At 45.5% G+C, this 20,314-nt stretch overlaps 1 long non-coding RNA gene across 3 annotated transcripts in view; it reads right to left on the bottom strand.

The window, feature by feature from the left end:
- LOC149354544 (uncharacterized) overlaps positions 1–20,314 on the bottom strand; it is a 177,240-nt gene that overhangs the window by 134,020 nt on the left and 22,906 nt on the right. The gene's annotated exons all lie outside the window — the stretch shown is intronic.

Raw genomic sequence — 20,314 nt, forward strand, 5'->3', positions numbered from 1 at the left:
CTACCGTATTTGTCATGGCACCGCCTGACGGTGTCCGCCACGGTTCCAACCGCCGCGCGAGTCAAAATTTCAAAACCGATAGAGAGAGAGAGAGAGCTATCTTTCCTCCTTTCAGAACCTTTTCGCGGTTAGAAGTTGTTCTTTACTACAGACGCTAGCGCCAATTCCTCGTTCAGTTACGTTTGCAGCGGCAGACGAACCGCTTCAGGGGAGGTTTCTTCAGCCCCCTGCCTGTGCAGACCGCATCATGTACCGTATTTACTCGCGCAATGGACGGATCCTCCACTTTGGCTATCAAAACGTACAAATTATTTTCCTTCGCTTAATCAGCCCCATTTTTCTCACGCGCAGTCTGCTGTAGATGATAGTGAATGCTAGCAGGGGGACGAACAAAGGGCGGCGCGCGGGCAACATTGGGCCGTTGGTGCCAGAAATGGTCCCGCGCGGTGAACGCATCGTCTGCTAGGTGGAGAGTCTCCCTTGCTGCCGCCTTGTTGATCACTTTTGCGCAAAAAATAACCAATGAAAGTATTCATGATTGAGAGATCAGATGAGATGAGGGTTTACGAAAGCCTTAAAAGGGTCGTACGACAGCTGGGCAGCCTCTCGTTTTGTTGCGTCCCCGGGTGTGCACGGACAACGCATGCTGCAGGCTTATTCTACCGCTTTATATTGCCATGTATTGAACGTGAACAGCGCTATACTCAGGGGTTGGAGTTTTCGGTTTAAACCGAAAATGAAAACTGTAAAAGTGCGTTGAATTTGGGTTCTAACCGAAAAGGTCATTATTCTTGGAATGCAAGCTGTTGACTACGAGCAACATTCAAAGTTGAAAATTACTAAGGAAGCCAGGGGCGTGATGCGACTGAGGTATTGTCGTGAAGGAGCTCAGTTCTGTGATTTGAGGCATCGCTCCGCGATAGCTTACATGCCTCTGCAGATCGGGAAACTCGTCACCGCCAGCGACCTAACCACTTTTCCTTGACTATCATCACCCGCTTAGAGCAATTAGTCGGTTAAGTGTGTTCACCAGCTGCATGTAGGACACTGACCCACAACCGTGCATGGGCGTCACGAAAAAGTATATACTATATTCCGGCTACCGCGACAACTGACTGGCAGTTCCATCGCTGGCAACATCAACATGTTGCCCAGCCCTCTCGCTTCCACTTTCCTTCTGTCTGCCGGCTGCCTCATTTAACTTGCATTGCTTTTAAAGGGAAAGCTCTACTGCGCTAGTCTGAACCAATGTTTCGCTGCGTGTTGCCGGAGCCTCGAGCAGAGTAGCAGATCTTTAGCAACGGCACCCCTCGGAACCGGATCTTAGTCTAGAAACAGGTGGTCGCTGCGCCGAGCTTCGGCGCGGCGTAGCTGCACTGGATCGGTGCACTAGTCAGTGTGGTTAACCATGATTACGTCCTATTGTAGTAATGAGCATTATTAGTAGTAAACGTAATAATGTCCACATGTTACACATCACTGCAAAGAAGAAGTTTAACATAATTGAGTAACAATAATTAGATTAATTACCGTAATTAATCAGGTGCTGTATGTCGCTGTAGCAACGGATAAGTTTCAGTGGCTATCGAGTCGAGAGCCTTCGTAATTCTCAATCGCTATCGAACTCGAACAAGGTGCCTCGCTGCTACACGGCGAATTTAAATGGCCATTGAAATGGTTCTCGCGTCTTACGCCAAGCTCGTGTGGCGCCACAATCACTACGTTCCCTTTCGCGCAAATAAAAATATTTTATAAAACCTAACTAAATGTTGAAATACACTTTTTCTTAGACTCATAGGAGGTTTTTAGGTATTATTAAAGGCGAGTTGCATTGTCTTGACTCTGAATTTTGTACGACATGCTCTCGTAATTTCACTGACGTTTCCGCCTTCTGCGGTAGAGAGAAAAAAAAATTAATTCGCTTTAAACCAGACCAATACAATTTTTAAATTATTGTGCAGACTAATAGTTTATTGCTTGCATTAAAGGGGTGCAGACACCAAATTTTGAAGCTATATAAAGCCTGCTATGGGATTTCTATGTATGCAAGGGCACTCACAGCCAGGTGTTGGACACAACAAACGTTTAAAAAATATTTTAATTCGGTTCCAACGATTCACGATCTAGACCCATCGCTAGCGCCATCGACGCTGACGTCGCAACGCTGGTAGGGTAACCAAAGTTTTAGGGACGTTTTACCAAAGTACAGTGACGCACGATGAGCGGGGCACAGCCACAGCCGAAGCCACGTGAGCGCAGTTGACGCACCAGCGAGCCGCATTTGCTGCGAACCGCCACTCGCTCGGTTAGTTTTTGTCAACCTATAGCCGAACTAGCCATGGTTAAAGGGACTATGCAGTAAATTAATTGAGATTACATAAAGCAGGCGGGTGGTAGGCATTCCATCACTCGTCACCCCAGCGCAAGAATTTTTGAGCTAGCGTCAATAACAACGAAGTTATAGACGATTAAAAATTACGCTCCTACTCTCCCCCCTCAACTCAAACACGTGGGGCACCAAAAGAAAAATAAAAAAAAACAGCTCTGGGACTGGGCCCCGCCCATGATCACGTCATTCGCTGACGTTCCGTTTGCGACTTCCGGTTGTCGCACCCAGCACTCCAGCAGCAGCATGGGCAGCGTCTCTCTGGTCTCTCTTCGCCTTCCTGGATTGCGGCGCGCGTCGGATTTCTTTGCGTGTCACTGCGACAAAGGCACTGCGAGTGGCTCCCGAACTCGAGACAGAAAGGAGCGGCAGAGGTAAATTGAAAACATATGCGTGAGGGCAATGCCCTGGCTCGCGTCATGCCCGAGGGGGTCGCGCGGTGGCAAGAGCAGACGATTTTCACGGCTACCGGAAGTGTGCCCGTGACGTCGTGGCTGCCGTGGCTCCAGCGAATGACAGCGTGTAGTGGCCCGCCGACGTCACGGGACTAAAGTCGGATACAACTTAAGAACGTAGCGGCTTTTCCCTATCAAAGGATCCCCTTCCAGTCAATGGCGTCCGCCGGTTCTCATGACCATGCTGTTGTCACAAAGCAGTGAGCTGCAGATTAAATGGGATCGTCTCCTCCCTCCATGGTCAGGGATAGACCCCTCTCTCCATTGTGGCACCGCTCCCTGAATTGCCACGCTAGCATGGTCATGAAAACCGGCCTACGCCATTGGCTGGAAAGGGATCCTTTGAAGGGGAAAAGCGTTCTTAAGTTGTATCCGACTATAGTGACGTCTATTTTCCCGGTTTTAGTTCCAATATCGGTCACTATGAGAACATCAATCGTCCCGCAAATTTTAAAAAACACGGTTTCTAAAAATTGCTAATAAATTGCTGGCTCAGCTCGGAAGACTCATACTTGGTGTGAATGCTTCCTAGCATCATTTCTAAGCACTGAAAACATTTACAAGCGACTTTTAATTCGTTACATACTTCCTTTAAAGGCGGGGACACGTACGAAAAGTGAGTGCGATTCACTGCGGCGCGCCGTTGCGAGCGGCGTCACAACGTCCGATGGCAGCCCGTCACCTGCGTCCAGCCTGCTAGATGTCAACGACGGGCCGCTCGCGGCAAACGCAACGACGGGAAGCGGCAGCCAATGCGAGCGCGGAGAGCGGAAGCGTCATGATGACGTAGACGCGCTCCTCGGAGCCGGGCCGGCCTGCCAGCCTTCGTGCCGACCGCCGGCGTCTGAAAAACGCGATAGTATTGTTTGTTCACGTTCATAGCAAGCCCTAGGATATATGAATGTCAAAAATGCATCGGTTTTGACGATCGTTGGCCAATACCGAGTTGCCGCCTTGGTGGCTCAGTGGCTATGGTGCTCGGCTGCTGGCCCGAAAGACACGGGTTCGATCCCGGCCGCGGCGGCTGAATTTCTTTGGAGGAGAAATTCGAGGCCCGTGTACTGTGCGATGTCAGTGCACGTTAAAGAACCCCAGGTGGTCGAAATTTCCGGAGCCCTCCACTACGGCGTCTCTCATAGCCTTAGTCGCTTTGCAAAGTGCTTCGCATCCTCCCGCGAAGGCGATATTAGCGTGTGATCGTGCGATCACAAAAAAAAAAAGTCGACGTCCTCATTGGAATCAGATTCGTCACAATCCGAGCTGCTGGGACTGGTCATGCAGTTTGTTTTCATGCGCTGGTCAGCACGTGTGTGAGAAAGCAGACGATGCAGCAGTAGGTGCGTCACAGCTTTCAAGGCGCACGTGACCAGGCCAAGAAGTTGAGTACCGTAGATTGTGACGTCACTGTCCAACTCGGCGTTTAGAAACCGAAGCGGAAAATCGTTCCCCGAAAAATGCGATATTAAATTATTCACTGTGAATATATGAATCTTCGAGTGTGTATCATGCTTCCTGGATCAGTAAAAAACGTTTGAAACAAAGAACGCGCTAACCACAAGTTTGGTGTCTCCACCCCTTTAAAGTTTGACAGAATAATGTTTGTTCATGCCTACATATCGTGCACGAAAGTGCGCACTGGCGCCGTTCGAAGCAATGCTAGCAACATTCGGCAGTGCTCGAAGGCCCTCGAAATCTCGATAGAGTTCTGCGTTGCTCCGTTGACTAGATAGACTTTTGACTCGATGACCATTCAAACTGCCCATGTAGCAGCGCTTGATCGCCTTTGAGTCGATAGACTATCGGTTCGAGGGCCTTCGAAACGCCCGCGTGACAGGAATCCACGAATATTGTATATAGGTGCGCACTAGTTAATGCGGGTAACAATGATGCCATCATAGCATAGTAATGAGCATAAGTGGTAGTAAACAAGAACGTCCACATGTAACACATCATCGGAAAGAGGAAGTTTAACCTAAATAAGCAACAGTAATTACACAGATTAATTACCGCAATTGATCAGATGATATGAGTGTCGCTGTAGCAACGAATAACTATAAGTGCTAAACACGTGACGTGCCCTTCAGCTTTACCTTGAAAAAAATGTAACGAAATGTAAGAATAACAATGGGTGAACGATGGCGTCATATACGGCAATAGCGCAATGTAAGTTACGCGACTTAGCATCACGTCAGTCGGCGCGTTGAAAATGCGCCTACCGAGGGTGCTGCCGCCACAGACGGGAATGAACGGGAATAAAGACGCAGTCGCTTCGACGATCTCCGGTGCTGGCAGTTGTCCGGCACGCACACAAGTTACAGACGCTAAGCCGCGTCTAGATACACCAGAGCTTTCGCTCTCCAACCAGGTTCAACAATGGTTAAACCACAGTTAACTTTCAATGACGATAGCAATTCCTTCTTCAAGCACAGCTCCAATTGCTGCCATTTGCACGTTAATTACCGGCAAAGAAACTGCTTATGCTGACGAAATCGCGATAGACTCCAGGTGACATTTGACCACATGATGTATTGCGTTTAATCACGAACAAAGGTCAGCAATTCATTCGTCAAAATAACCGCCAAAAAAAACCGAAATGCGTTCTGAAATAAACACCAAGAGAAGTCTGCCAAATTAAAAAAATAAAAGCCGAAAGTCCGACTCTTAGCTATAAACACACCCTGTGGGATGAACAGCCAATAAAAATGCTCCGGGATTATACCTAAAATCGACAGAAACCATGCCTGGTCACAGAAGATTTTGTTGTAGCAGGGTTGGTGCGCTGGAGTGAACTTTAATTAATACTCTTTAATCGTTTTATTTTGAAGGTGCGCTGTACCGGGTGAAATTTACGTGATCAGCCTACTTCTTGTTCCGCTTTTACCCCTTCAATTTTTTTTTGTCCCGCGTAATGAGGACGCTCCCCATGTCTCCACGGGATATTTTACAAAATACAGTGCGTTCATTATGCGAGTAAATGCGGTACACACCCATAAAGTCGCTCATGACACTTATGAGACCAAGCTACACGCAGCCCCACAGCAGCCCATGCAGCGTGCGTGCGGAGCGCCTGCGCGCCCAGCACACAGGCGCTGCATCTCCATGCTCCTGGTGCTTGCTCGCTCCCCCTCACGAGCCGACTGAAAGAATGTCAAGCCGTGAACAACCGATCACAACGCGACTAACACGACATCGTCACACGGAATCACTAACACCGTACAGCGCTAGAATCAATGCTTTTAAATACTCATTTTTTCTTCACACAATAACTCAATGGAATGAACTCGATCCCGCCTGAGGTTGTAAACAGCATCGATGCCGTTAACAAAATTGCTTATTGATAATTGCTGAGTTGTTTTTCCTTGTTCTTTATTATGTTCTATTACTCATATGTTAGTTTTATGCTATGTAATTTGCCGCGCTTTTTTTATGTACTTTTGCCCCTCCTGCTTGGACCCATCCTAGGGTCTGCAGTGTTCTATAAATAAATAAAATAAATAAAAGATGGTTGGGGAGATGCAAGGATTCCAAGAAAATTTGGGGGAACCTGAAAGAGCTTTCAGCCATGAAGAAAAAGAGTCCACGAGAGCCCCGCGGTCCTCCGATTGTTGAAAACCGGACCCCGCTCCCGACGCGCGCGCTAGCGCCTGTGCGCAGGCACCGATATCTGACACGAGCGTCGTGGCCGACGCGTCGCGCATGCGAAGACCTGCTCTGGCCGACGCGTGGGCCCCCAAGCGCGAGGGACGCGCGCGCCGAAAAGCGCCGATGGAGTTGGGCCGCGACAGCGTCTTGCAGCACTGCCAGGGAGTAAGGCCGTTGTACGATCGTTTTTGGGCGGATCCGCCAGCGAGCGAACCGCTCGCTTTCGGCCTTCGCTCGGGCGTGGGGCGGAATGGGTGTTGTACGATCATTTTGGAGCTGGCGGACGAGGCGGATGGTTTAAAGCGTTCCAATTGGCGCGCCCGGGATTGCTGTCTGTCCAATAGCATGCTCCTGTTGGCAACCTAGACGGCGCGAAAACGTGGTCTTTTTTTGCTCCTCGGCGACCGGCACTTAGGCTGAACTTCGGCATAGCCATGGCGTGGTTTTTGAAGTTCTTGCTCTTGTACGCGGCTCTCATCAGCTACCAGATGAGTAGCTCGGCTGTAGAGGTTTTGACTGCTTACATGGGCAACACAAACAGGGTGAACTGGCCATTAGTCGCGCAGTTCGTCGCTGCCGACGCAGTCATTCAGCAGCAGCGTAAGCGTAGGCGCAAGCCTATACGACGTTGCGTAGGGTTCTCTGTGCTGCTGAATGATAGCAGTGATGTCGGGTGAATATGACTGTTATTATTTTCAACTGGTAACCGTCTGTGCAATCAAACACATGCTTTTAGTGAGTTTCCATTGTTTGCAGAAGCAAACCGACATCCTGAGTGGAGTACTTTAACACAGACGTTGGCTGCCTACCTACAACATAACTGCAAGTAAAAAAATAATGGTGCATTTCATGACAATGGTTTGCTAGATTTGAGGATGCGTGACCTTGTGGAACACACATCAAACATCTGAACAAGATGAAATTGCTGTGACTGAAATTTTATGATTCTGGTTCACATACCGCGTACCTCATGTATAGTAGGATAAAACTTAAAAGAAACAGCAGTTGTTAGCACTCGGTCATGGCCCGAGGCATCCTGTATTACTCCACTAACCAATAACAGTAAACAAAATAAGTTGTTCGATGTTTGACTTTATTAATCTATCCAGGTATCAGAATTCTAGAGCTTATCATTTTTTCTTGTAATAAGCTTCTTATAGTAGTATACAATAAAAGTTTTAACAGCGGACTACTTTTTTTGGCGCGGAAGAATTCTGTGCGGCGGTCCAAATGGCAGAGCTTCACTGCAGACTTAAATTGAATCTGACTATAGTGTTCGGTGATAACATGTTCTGACAGCCAAAAACCAAAACTGAACATTGGTTGTTGGCTGAGCTTAGACGCCAATTCAATGCAAACAAAAATATTTGTGGTAGGAATAGATACGCATAGTTAACATGAAACAAAAAGAGACAACCTGCAACAAACACCTCACTGATACTGCCAACTGTCCAAAGCGATATCACGAACAGTATGCTGGACTGTCCTACACAAGAGGTGACGTAGAGCAGATGCCTCTGTGTGCTCTTAGATAAAAGGGAATAGTGCCGAGGCTTAGTCCATGCTACTGCTTCTGACGTCAAGGTGACCTTGACAAGATTGGTTGTTGCATCTGTAGAGAGGGCATCTGCTGCTGCTGATGTGGACTGCTTGTTTCACAGCCTTTAACAATGCTCTGTCATAGCACGTTAAAGAACCCCAGGTGGTCGAAATTTCCGGAGCCCTCCACTACGGCGTCTCTCATAGCCTTAGTCGCTTTGGGACGTTAAACCACATAAACCAAACCAAACCAAACCAAACCAGATCATTTTTGCCCAGCTTGGTTCTTCAGCTGTGGGAAATCCAGCATCACCTGTATATCATTCTTCTTGTGTCCCTGTTCACTCCCGCCGCACTTCAACTCTATCCACATCATAGTATGTGTGGTCAAATGACATCAAACACGCCACTGTCTCTCATTAAAGAAAAGGTGTATGTGTATGTGTGTATTATGCATGCATGAAAAAATCAGCACATTTTAGCATGTTACCATCAGATATGAATGCATCTATACATGAGAAAATTACAATGTTCCCAACCTTTAATAATATGGAAGATCAGTGTTAACTGCAGGTGTTTACAATATCACAGAAAAATGACGACGCAATAATACTGATTTCTTTTCTGATTTTTTTTCGTCATGTTTTTCACACCATTACGAAAATTGAAATAGAAATACCACTCAGTGGCTTCAAAGCGGATATGGTGCGCATCACTGTACTAAAGTGCACGCTTTTGTTCTGCAGTGACAGTGGGCAGGCCACTTCCTTTTACCAGTGCTTCCTGAGGTGACATTGCAGTGAACATTGTGCAAACCAGTACGCAGCATAGTAAACAAGTGTGGAAAGTTCTGTTGAGAGCCAATCAATGTTGACATGCACAGAAACAAGGTGGCGTATTGTGCGTATGACCACAAAGCATTCCTAACTGTCCCATGAATTTAAAACGAACTGGTTGCTCCGTATTTCAGAAAAGTATACATGTGCCATCCTCATTAATCCATACATAATTAGATAAGGGAGTAGGTACACTGGCCTAGAGGTTAAGGAAGTGCAAAAACCGATTTGGAAAGTTTACATAGCAAATATTGGCGGAGACTAGGATAGAATGCTTTGTATAGTCAAGGGAACGGGAAATGCTTCATATTTTGCAGTTACCTCAAACAAACACAATCATATGAAGCAGAATGCAAAAAAGTTAATTTTCAGAAATAAGAGCTATGATGTCTCAGGACAGAATGAATTGAAAAATAAGCCATTGAAGTATGTGTGGGCCATAGATGCTTAAGTTCTCCAGTAAAGCTCTACAGCAATCTTGAAGCTACGTCCTTTCTGATCAGTAAAAAATAATATGAGAAATTTTAAGGGCAACTCTGATTCCCAAAGCAGCAAGCAAAAGAGAGAATCTGTATTTGTTAATCGATATCCGCACCACTTGTTATATATAGAATAATGTCGTACTAGTTACTAATTACCAATTTCTTAGCAAAATATCCTTATTCCACTGCCAGTCTGGGTTGCAAGGAAACGAATTAACTGAGCCATCAGTAGTCATAAGGAAGTTGGAAAAAAACCAAGTTGAAGTCAGGCCGAAGGATGACGAAGAAAAACAGAAAGGCAGTGATGACTTTTGTCCATTATTGCTATCTCTTTGCTGCAATCTGATGATGAGAGCTTTTAAGCTGAACCAATTGCCCAGTTAATACTATCCTTAGTACATGTGACTATATACAAGTTACATGCATAAGCATACACATGTAGAATTCTCACTGAGCCACATCATGAAGTCAGTGTGTTGCTCAGCTGAGCAGAACAGACAAGCACAAAGAGAAGCCTGGTCAACAACAGGTGGGTGCACAAATGCATGTTTAGCTTTGCAGTGAGCGAATGTAGGTAGCTAGAGCTAGCTTGTGCAAAGTTAGCCCAAATGCTACTATTGTGTAAATCTGCCCCGATATAGTGTGAAATAAATTATGAACAAAGTTCTCAATGAACACGTTATTCATAAGAGAGCATTGTACTGGTTTGCCGAGGTGACCGAGTGACTGAGCACTATATCAGATCTATTTGTTTTCATATTTATCACACCTCAGTGGTCCTAAATGACGTTAGTTTAGTAGCGAGCTTTAAAATGGTGTGACAGGTAGGAGCTCAGTGAGTTCGTAATTTATAGCATGATTTCTGTAGTAACCATTTCGAAGGAGAGTAAGATACACAGCCTTGTGGGATGCAAGACCGTTACAGCCTTCTGTGGCACGAACAAAAACGAATCTTGAAATTCAGTGGCATATGAGCTAAATGAGGCACAAGAGTGTTAGTGCACCTAGTGCACGAGAGACTACAAGTTGGGACTGATTAGTTGGGGACGTGTTGGTAAGGAGCAAGAAAAACCTGCATAAGATGAAGACATTCAAATATGCACTTTTAGTGCTGTCACACTGGACCTTCAAAAATGGCCTGAGAAAATAAAACAAGCGGCTCAGGACTGAACTAATTCAAGGATTCTAGTTAAATTAGATTTGTACCATGTGCCATTAGAATACCCAAGTTGATGACACACAGGGGAATTGAATGCAGGTAACTTGGAAGACGGTGATACTAACAACACGTCATGGTGTAAATATCCTAGGTTGTGGGTGGGTGTATGAGGATTATTAGGTATTTGAACCAGTATACAGTGAATATACCTTTATCGGAAGTCCTTATAAGTTGGCAAAATGTAATGCTGACAATAAAAAACAATATTACTGCATTCTTAGTAACATTAGCAAACAGGACAATCCAGGGCATGTTAATTGTTGTTTTGAACAACTGAAATGCTGGTATTGATTGCAATATGGCACACCCCATATGGCTGTCAGTGAAGGCATATGACAAAACACTGAAGGGACGGTAATAATGCAAGTAATGAAAAGCTGAGGCCCAAAGGAGTGCCTTGGCGGACGTCCGAGATTGCAGGAAAAGGCAAGATACATAAGAACTGGCAAGGGAAATCTGCCGAAGGCTGGCTGTTTAAGCTTGGATCCAGTTTAGAGCTATTGGATACAAGTTAAAGCACAAGAAAACCAGCCTCACATAAATAGGGGAATCGCATGCTTTTTCAAAGCAAAGAACAAAAGCATCATAGGGGGATGTTGCAGTCAAGGTGCATGTCGTGAAGAACAAGAAAAAGTTGGCTATTGCAGAAATGTCTTCTAAACGCTTGCCGATTTGAATCAAACAACTTAATGGGCCAAAACAATCTAGCAGGGTCAAGAGTATGAAATGTGTTTGGTGATTTGCAGCACATGCCAATAACACAAATAGGGCCATAGGTGCTGGGTGATGAAGGATTAAAAACAGAGGGGCCAGGCTATAATAAGGCAGGAAGCTATCTGTACAGCATGCACTAGATATGCCTATACAACCTACTTCCTCTCCCGTTGTTGCTTTCAGTAAATTTCACAGAACTTGATCACAGCGTACTGTGGGGTGCACTGGTGGCAAGTTGGCATGTCGAAACTGTGCTAAGGGACGACAACAGAGCAAGAATTGCTACCCTGTGTAGTGATGTTGTTACCATCGTCTTTGTTCCTAGCGTAGCTTTACCAGCTCCACAGGGCTTATTTTGCAGTCTGCAAGTAGTCATGTCTGTAGCAAGCAGTCACAGGCAAATGAAGGTGGTAGCAGACAGACATATGCAAGTGCATCGACGAGATCTTCTCAAAGCTTCGAGAATGGCTTGTTAAACAAAGTGCTGCGGCTGACCCAGGAAGCGCCGCTGAACAACCGCTTAACGCCAATAAGGCCGATTTCGCGAGCAGCTCTGCAACAATATCATTGCGAACACATCCAGTTTCGTACCACTGATCCCCGGATCGAAAAGGACCATGAGCAAAATCAACAACAGACACTGTCATTGCCTATGAGGTGCTTCAAGACCACTGTATTTTTCTGATTGCAGTGGAAACCAACATCCCACTTAAACTGAATACTGCCAAGCATTTGTCAGTATTGACTTAACACTGCTAAGCAAAAAGAGAAAAAAGCAATGGCAAAGGTTTTCTCAATATCTTTTTCTTCTTTTTCATCAAGACTCATTACGCTCAACTTGCTCTGTGGTCAGTTTTGATTGCATAAGCTGCTGCCACACTTTTTTTTTCTGCACTACATCAATTGAAATGCTCATGAAAGACAGACTTATGAGTTGGCACATATTAGAGATTTTGTACACTGTCAATCAGTCGTGATTCAAAAGCGGCAATGATTCTTGTTTGTAATCGCGGAATACCATGTTGTTACAACCTAAACCGAAATGGCTAGCGGAAGTGTTCAGTCACCCATTCATCACGCCGATATGTTTATTGCAGGCAAATGTGCGCACAGCCGGCAGGAAATAAAAATAAATGACGCTCCCGAAGATACATGTGCACTGCACCGATGTTTTCACACAGGTTACACAGTTTCTCCGGCGAGTCGTAAACCGAGCACCCATCATCACAAAACGTACTGAATGGAGCACCAAAGCGCAGAAGGATGGCGACATCGCTGTTGTCGCCGCAAAACAGTCCTACGGCCGTGCAGCCAAGCTCGCGTCGCGTCACGTCGCACACACGGCAATTCTCAAGCACAGTGCCAACACGAATCGCGAACAGAATGGTAACGAATGCGTAGCCAGCAACAACGTCATGTGCACGCTTCGGTCGCGATCACTGCAACCATCGCAACGAATGCGACTAGCTGCACAACGCCACGTTCATTTCAGCATTCGGAAAGCACGGCGTGCGTAGTGAGCTCTCGAAGGCGCACATTTCACTGCCTTGACGTAAAAGCACTCGCTTCGATCGCAATCACTTTCACTACGCGGACACTAGTCACTGTGCTACGCAGCTCATGCACGCACAAAAGTTCACCGTGAGCAGCTGTTGTTCGCCGCTGTGCGTGATGATCCTCGCAGGAATTAGGAACGCTTGCAGCAACCACAAACAGCTCCATATAAACACTTCGTGACACCGCCAACGCGTAGGTCTTGCGTCGGTTTGAAGAGGCGCTCTGTCAACTACATCAGCGTCGATTTCAACTCGGGAAACTGTCGCTGCTCGCCGCTGCTGCACGCGGAGAAGTTCGCAGTCGCTCTGAACACTCGTAATATCAACATGTGGCCAATATAGTATGCCTCGCGGCATAGGTGCCACCACTACAGCCACGACCTATGCCTCGCTCCCCAGTTCAGTCGACGGACGGCCATCTTGCCCGGCAGGAGCGGATGCCTACGTCACGTAAAAAGCAGCCAATCGCTGCAATTCGGTCGCCGGGCGGTTCGCTCGTCCGCCCCAAAGTTGAAGTTCACCAACTTTCCTTTCGCCTGCCGAACGGGGCGAATGCCTATTGTCTGGTCGTTCGGTCCGCCAGTCCGCCTGCCTGGCGGATCCGCTCAGGCCGTTGTACGATCGTTTTTGGGCGGATCCGCCTGCGAGCGAACCGCTCGCTTTCGGCCTTCGCTCGGGCGTGGGGCGGAATGGGTGTTGTACGATCATTTTGGAGCTGGCGGACGAGGCGGATGGTTTAAAGCGTTCCGATTGGCGCGCCCGGGATTGCCGTCTGTCCAATAGCATGCTCCTGTTGGCAACCTAGACGGCGCGAAAACGTGGTCTTTTTTTGCTCCTCGGCGACCGGCACCTAGGCTGAACTTCGGCATAGCCATGGCGTGCCGAAGTTCAGCCGGCAACAGGACGAAGAACTTTGCACACGCAAAGGTGACGCCACGCGGCGAACCACGGAGATGCGAACCGGTTTCAAAGTGAATCGTCTCGTGGGTTGATGCCTTGATTCCCCGCTGTGCCCGCGCATTGAGCCGCTGCGAAAGAGCTTCCGTACTACTGGGGCACGTGATGGAGGGCGAAGAAACGGGCGCATGTACAGTATGGTAGCACTCGAAATTAAGGCAGGCTGTGTGACCTGTACATATCCGCGTGAGCGAATTCGGAAGCACATATTTGCGGAATCTGTAACGCGTACCAATCCCACGGATGCCGGGATGGATGCGCGCAATGTCAAGACCGCATACTAGGGGTATTTAAAATGAAGGATGACAAATTTTCAGAAAGGAATGCTGCGACGGTCATACAATGACAAAGGATAACAATTTAACTGACAAAAGAGATTATGAAGTCTGCATTTATTGGGAGAAGCCCAAAAAACAACTAAGACAGGTGGAAAATGACATTATGGAGGAACATGTACCAGTGAACAGCCTCAAGAGGGAACAGTTATTGATGGATGAACTGAGGGGGCTAATTAGAAGCACTGTCCCCATAATGGGACAGAGGTGTGAAAAGGCCCAGGGAAAGTACCTGAAGGCATTCCTGAGGTTATAATTGAAAAGCAGGATTAATGATAGCCATCATGGGTGAACTGCTGACACTTACTGGGAATTCTTGTATGCAGTGCTGTACAGTTGGATACTAATTACCGCACATGCATTTGAGCATTGATCTTGCATAGTGATGGAAATGGGGCAATAGCTGCTGGGTGGTAACTGGCAAAGGCCAGCATTCTGAAGTAAGAAACAGTACGTGCAGCATGCACTCCATACATGCGTATACACAGTGGCTCCTGCGCTCTGTCGTTTGTTGCCACAAAATTGTTGCATAGGGTTCTCTGTGCTGCTGAATGATAGCAGTGATGTCGGGTGAATATGACTGTTATTATTTTCAACTGGTAACCGTCTGTGCAATCAAACACATGCTTTTAGTGAGTTTCCATTGTTTGCAGAAGCAAACCGACATCCTGAGTGGAGTACCTTAACACAGACATTGGCTGCCTACCTACAACATAACTGCAAGTAAAAAAATAATGGTGCATTTCATGACAATGGTTTGCTAGATTTGAGGATGGTGACCTTGTGGAACACACATCAAACATCTGAACAAGATGAAATTGCTGTGACTGAAATTTTATGATTCTGGTTCACATACCGCGTACCTCATGTATAGTAGGATAAAACTTAAAAGAAACAGCAGTTGTTAGCACTCGGTCATGGCCCGAGGCATCCTGTATTACTCCACTAACCAATAACAGTAAACAAAATAAGTTGTTCGATGTTTGACTTTATTAATCTATCCAGGTATCAGAATTCTAGAGCTTATCATTTTTTCTTGTAATAAGCTTCTTATAGTACCGTATTTTCCAGTGTATAAGACGCGGTTTTTTGTCAAAAATCTTGCTGGTGCGTCCTATACAAGGGTGCGTCTTATATGCGAATTTTTCTTTTTTTTTTCGCGAATTCAGAAATTACTCAGGTTCGTGCTCAAGCTTTTTTCACCAAGAAAATATCACTACCAATGATGCGGTAGTAACACGGTTAATACTTCAATACGAGGACCGCCGTGCGCAACTTTTTTTAGATGAACTTTATCATGAAACGGCGGGGATGACGACTTCTAGAATCACACACGGTCGTTTCAGAGGCGCAAGCAAACGTAATGTGAAATTCCAAAAGATGGCGACAGTCGCGCTTCTCGCCATTGTCAAAACAAGCCAAGCCGGCGTACTTTTTTAGTCATTCTTTGCAACTTCGCAACCGTGTACGTATTACGTCTGTGCTGGTGACTTCGGCGTGTGTTTTCCACTACCTACACCTGTCGTGCTCGGTCTTACTATAGTATGCCACCGAAGTTGCGCAAGAGCTACACCGCAAAGTTCAAATTATATGCGGTCGAGTATGCTACCGAAAACGGAAATCGGGCTGCGGGCCTACGGAGCTACGGAGCTTTTATGCGATCAGAGGAGTCCATCCATGGTTCATTTCGCGATGGTCGAGCAAGCGTGTTTAATTAACCCTCACTAGACTAAGTGGGTAAATTGGGGTGCGTCTTATACACTGGTGCGTCTTATATACCAACTTTTTCAATGAGAGCCTTCATATATGGCGGGTGCGTCTTATACAAGGGTGCGTCTTATATACCGGAAAATACGGTAGTATACAATAAAAGTTTTAACAGCGGACTACTTTTTTTGGCGCGGAAGAATTCTGTGCGGCGGTCCAAATGGCAGAGCTTCACTGCAGACTTAAATTGAATCTGACTATAGTGTTCGGTGATAACATGTTCTGACAGCCAAAAACCAAAACTGAACATTGGTTGTTGGCTGAGCTTAGACGCCAATTCAATGCAAACAAAAATATTTGTGGTAGGAATAGATACGCATAGTTAACATGAAACAAAAAGAGACAACCCGCAACAAACACCTCACTGATACTGCCAACTGTCCAAAGCGATATCACGAACAGTGTATGCTGGACTGTCCTACACAAAAGGTGACGTAGAGCAGATGCCTCTGTGTGCTCTTAGATAAAAGGGAATAGTACCGAGGCTTAGTCCATGCTACTGCTTCTGACGTCAAGGTGACCTTGACAAGATTGGTTGTTGCATCTGTAGAGAGGGCATCTGCTGCTGCTGATGTGGACTGCTTGTTCACAGCCTTTAACAATGCTCTGTCATAGCACGTTAAAGAACCCCAGGTGGTCGAAATTTCCGGAGCCCTCCACTACGGCGTCTCTCATAGCCTTAGTCGCTTTGGGACGTTAAACCCCATAAACCAAACCAAACCAGATCATTTTTGCCCAGCTTGGTTCTTCAGCTGTGGGAAATCCAGCATCACCTGTATATCATTCTTCTTGTGTCCCTGTTCACTCCCGCCGCACTTCTACATCATAGTATCACTATCATAGTATCATCACTATCCACATCATAGTATGTGTGGTCAAATGACATCAAACACGCCACTGTCTCTCATTAAAGAAAAGGTGTATGTGTGTATTATGCATGCATGAAAAAATCAGCATATTTTAGCATGTTACCATCAGATATGAATGCATCTATAAATGAGGAAATTACATTGTTCCCAACCTTTACTAATATGGAAGATCAGTGTTAACTGCAGGTGTTTACAATATCACAGAAAAATGACGACGCAATAATACTGATTTCTTTTCTGATTTTTTTCGTCATGTTTTTCACACCATTACGAAAATCGAAATAGAAATACCGCTCAGTGGCTTCAAAGCGGATATGGTGCGCATCACTGTACTAAAGTGCACGCTTTTGTTCAGTGACAGTGGGCAGGCCGCTTCCTTTTACCAGTGCTTCCTGAAGTGACATTGCAGTGAACATTGTGCAAACCAGTATGCAGCATAGTAAACAAGTGTGGAAAGTTCTGTTGAGAGCCAATCAATGTTGACATGCACAGAAACAAGGTGGCATATTGTGCGTACGACCACAAAGCATTCATAACTGTCCCATGAATTTAAAACAAAGTGGTTGCTTTGTGTTTCAGAAAAGTATACATGTGCCATCCTCATTAATCCATACATAATTAGATAAGGGAGTAAGTACACTGGCCTAGAAGTTAAGGAAATGCAAGAACCGATTTGGAAAGTTTACATAGCAAATATTGGCGGAGACTAGGATAGAATGCGTTGTATAGTCAAGGGAACGGGAACTGCTTCATATTTTGCAGTTACCTCAAACAAACACAATCATATCAAGCAGAATGCGAAAAAGTTAATTTTCAGAAATAAGAGCTATGATGTCTCAGGACAGAATGAATTGAAAAATAAGCCATTGAAGTATGTGTGGGCCATAGATGCTTAAGTTCTCCAGTAAAGCTCTACAGCAATCTTGAAGGTACGTCCTTTCTGATCAGTAAAAAAATAATATGACAAATTTTAAGGGCAACTATGATTCCCAAAGCAGCAAGCAAAAGAGAGAATCTGTATTTGTTAATCGATATCCGCACCACTTGTTATATATAGAATGATGTCGTACTAGTTACTAATTACCAATTTCTTAGCAAAATATCCTTATTCCACTGCCAGTCTGGGTTGCAAGGAAACGAATTAACTGAGCCATCAGTAGTCATAAGGAAGTTGGAAAAAAACCAAGTTGAAGTCAGGCCGAAGGATGACGAAGAAAAATAGAAAGGCAGTGATGACTTTTGTCTTTTATTGCGATCTCTTTGATGCAATCTGATGATGAGAGCTTTTAAGCTGAACCAATTGCCCAGTTAATACTATCCTTAGTACATGTGACTATATACAAGTTACATGCATAAGCATACAGATGTAGAATTCTCACTGAGCCACATCATGAAGTCAGTGTGTTGCTCAGCTGAGCAGAACAGACAAGCACAAAGAGAAGCCTGGTCAACAACAGGTGGGTGCACTAATGCATGTTTAGCTTTGCAGTGAGCGAATGTAGGTAGCTAGAGCTAGCTTGCGCAAAGTTAGCCCAAATGCTACTATTGTGTAAATCTGCCCCGATAGTTCGCAATGAACACGTTATGCATAAGAGAGCATTGTACTGGTTTGCCGAGGTGACCGAGTGACTGAGCACTATATCAGATCTATTTGTTTTCATATTTATCACACCTCAATGGTCCTAAATGACGTTACTTTAGTAGCGAGCTTTAAAATGGTGTGCCAGGTAGGAGCTCAGTGAGTTCGTAATTTATAGCATGATTTCTGTAGTAACCACTTCGCAGGACAGTAAGATACACAGCCTTGTGGGATGCAAGACCGTTACAGCCTTCTGTGGCACGAACAAAAACGAATCTTGAAATTCAGTGGCATATGAGCTAAACAAGGCACAAGAGTGTTAGTGCACCTAGTGCACGAGAGACTACAAGTTGGGACTGATTAGTTGGGGACGTGTTGGTAAGGAGCAAAAAAAACCTGCATAAGATGAAGACATTCAAATATGCACTTTTGGTGCTGTCACACTGGAACTTCAAAAATGGCCTGAGAAAATAAAACAAGCGGCTCAGGACTGAACTAATTCAAGGATTCTAGTTAAGTTAGATTTGTGCCATGTGCCATTAGAATACCCAAGTTGATGACACACAGAGGAATTTAATGCAAGTAACTTGGAAGACGGTGATACTAACAACACGTCATGGTGTAAATATCCTAGGTTGTGGGTGGGTGTATGAGGATTATTAGGTATTTGAACCAGTATACAGTGAATATACCTTTATTGGAAGGTCTTATGAGTTGGCAAAATGTAATGCTGACAATAAAAAACAATATTACTGCATTCTTAGTAACATTAGCAAACAGGACAATCCAGGGCATGCTAATTGTTGTTTTGAACAACTGAAATGCTGGTATTGATTGCAATATGGCACACACCATATGGCTGTCAGTGAAGGCATATGACAAAACACTGAAGGGACGGTAATAATGCAAGTAATGAAAAGCTGAGGCCCAAAGGAGTGCCTTGGCGGACGTCCGAGATTGCAGGAAAAGGCAAGATACATAAGAATTGGCAAGGGAAATTTGCCGAAGGCTGGCTGTTTAAGCTTGGATCCAGTTTAGAGCTATTGGATGCAAGTTAAAGCACGAGAAAACCAGCCTCACATAAATAGGGGAAATGCATGCTTTTTCAAAGCAAAGAACAAAAGCATCATAGGGGGATGTTGCAGTCACGGTGCATGTCGTGAAGAACAAGAAAAAGTTGGCTATTGCAGAAATGTCTTCTAAAAGCTTGCCGATTTGAATCAAACAACTTAATGGGCCAAAACAATCTAGCAGGGTCAAGAGTATGAAATGTGTTCGGTGATTTGCAGCACATGCCAATAACACAAATAGGGCCATAGGTGCTGGGTGATGAAGGATTGTAAACAGAGGGGCCAGGCTATAATAAGGCAGGAAGCTATCTGTACAGCATGCACTAGATATGCCTATACAACCTACTTCCTCTCCCGTTGTTGCTTTCTGTAAATTTCACAGAACTTGATCATAGCGTACTGTGGGGTGCACCGGTGGCAAGTTGGCATGTCGAAACTGTGCTAAGGGACGACGACAGAGCAAGAATTGCTACCCTGTGCAGTGATGTTGTTACCATCGTCTTTGTTCCTAGCGTAGCTTTACCAGCTCCACAGGGCTTATTTTGCAGTCTGCAAGTAGTCATGTCTGTAGCAAGCAGTCACAGGCAAATGAAGGTGGTAGCAGACAGACATATGCAAGTGCATCGACGAGATCTTCTCAAAGCTTTGAGAATGGCTTGTTAAACAAAGTGCTGCGGCTGACCCAGGAAGCACCGCTGAACAACCACTTAACACCAATAAGGCCGATTTCGCAAGCAGCTCTGCAACAATAGCATTGCAAACACATCCAGTTTCGTACCACTGATCCCCGGATCGAAAAGGACCATGAGCAAAATCAACAACAGACACTGTCATTGCCTATGAGGTGCTTCAAGACCACTGTATTTTTCTGATTGCAGTGGAAACCAACATCCCACTTGAACTGAATA

Source organism: Amblyomma mixtum, chromosome 3 (genome assembly GCF_055824585.1).
Source record: "Amblyomma mixtum isolate Tamu chromosome 3, ASM5582458v1, whole genome shotgun sequence".
NCBI classification, from domain to species: domain Eukaryota; kingdom Metazoa; phylum Arthropoda; class Arachnida; order Ixodida; family Ixodidae; genus Amblyomma; species Amblyomma mixtum.